This window comes from Apis dorsata, unplaced genomic scaffold (genome assembly GCF_000469605.1).
Source record: "Apis dorsata unplaced genomic scaffold, Apis dorsata 1.3 scaffold_74, whole genome shotgun sequence".
Classification (NCBI taxonomy): domain Eukaryota; kingdom Metazoa; phylum Arthropoda; class Insecta; order Hymenoptera; family Apidae; genus Apis; species Apis dorsata.
In genome coordinates, this window is record NW_006263372.1 from 1,304,681 (window position 1) to 1,306,364 (window position 1,684).

The 1,684-nt window shown below is 23.6% G+C and overlaps 1 long non-coding RNA gene across 1 annotated transcript in view; it reads left to right on the plus strand.

The window, feature by feature from the left end:
- LOC116184888 overlaps positions 1–1,450 on the plus strand; it is a 2,313-nt gene extending 863 nt beyond the window's left edge. The window contains exon 2 of the long non-coding RNA XR_004149546.1: positions 1,195–1,450. This is a non-coding gene — a long non-coding RNA (uncharacterized LOC116184888). The remainder of the gene's footprint in view (positions 1–1,194) is intronic.
- Positions 1,451–1,684: the final 234 nt, after the last annotated feature.

The following is a 1,684-nucleotide window of genomic DNA, read 5'->3' on the forward strand; positions in this document are numbered from 1 at the left end:
TACTGGAAGGAAACGTTCAGAGTTTTCTTTAACTTTTTCAACTTCTTTCTTCTAAGTTAATATTACGTGTGATTTTGTCCACAGCATAAGTGAACAGAAATTCACGAAGAATAAAGCTAGAAAATTATAATATTGCTCAAAGAATAAAATATAAGATTATTTATATTATTTTTTTTTTTTTTTAAATATAAGTTTTATTTTCTCGAAACAAAGGAAGATGGAACAAAATATGTATCGAAATATTATATATTTTTATATTATATATTATAATTATAAAATTATAATATTATAAATTAAGAACGTTGTAACGACGAAGAAGGATAAATTACGTATATTGATATTACGTAATTTTAAAAAAAAAAGATCATGTAAAGTAAGAAGCAAACTACTGGTAAAAGAAAAGAAAAATGTAACTTGAACGAAATAATAAAAATGCACATTGACATTTTTATTATTAGAGTAAGTAGGAAAATTCTGTTTATATTACTGTAATACTAATTCAACAAAACGTGATGCTATAATTCTTTATCAAATAATATAAATATCTTTTGTTTTATAAAAAATAATAATACTTCAAATAACTTCAAAATTATAATTAATATTTTAAATCTGATAGTTGATATCATTTTTTTAATACGAATAATTTCGATTCAAAATAGTTTGAATCTCATTGTACAATTTTCCATTTGCTATTCTATAATAAATATTGATATTTATATCAACATATCAGATTTAATTTTTCTCAACGATAGCTATATATTTTTACATTTTCATATCTATGTGAAGACATTTTTATGTCATATCTAACTGTTCTTCGATATCAACTATATTTCTTAAAGCAATGAAATCAAAAGTATACATAAAAGGAAAAATATTTCTTTCAATATTCTTTGAATATATAATGGAAAATCTATACATATATTAAAAACACTTGAATATTGTACAAAAATATTAGGTTAAGAATAAAGAAAATAATATACAATATTTTCACTATATATTATTATTTTGATATGTGAAAAATATTATATTTGATTCAAATTATGATTTAACAATCAATTTTGAATAAAAAAATGAAACTTGCTATTACAATAAACTTTTAAATATTTAAAGATTGAAAGCTTAAATACACATGATAAAAAATAAATATCAAAATAAAACAATAAGATCATATATGAATGTAATATAATTTTCTAGAGCCAGTTTTTCGCTGAAATTAATATCTCTCGGTCATCAACATGAATTCGTTTCCACGGAGAAGTCATCGATGTGTCGTCCTGATAGAAACATCTGATCGGAATCTGTTATCCTGTTGAAATCGCAAGAGGAGGTGCGGCGAGGAGGGAGGGGTGAGTTCCAAAATTTCATAATAGACAATCGTATTATCATGACAATATCGAATGATTGGTATCATTCTATTTACTCGGCTATGATTCTATTTTTAGGAACGAAACAAAAAAAAAGAAAAAGAGAAAATACCAAGAGAAAGAAAGGAAAGAACAAAAAAGAAATTAGTAATATCTGAGCGAAGTTTTCAATTCCAGGAAATTTTTTATCCTCATTCGAAATGTTAAATTTACCGAGATGGACGTGACTTGAAGTATAGTATTATTCAAATATACAGTTTAATCATAGTTCAAAATTATGGATTCGCATCAATTGTTTTCGAGAAAGATATTTCATATCC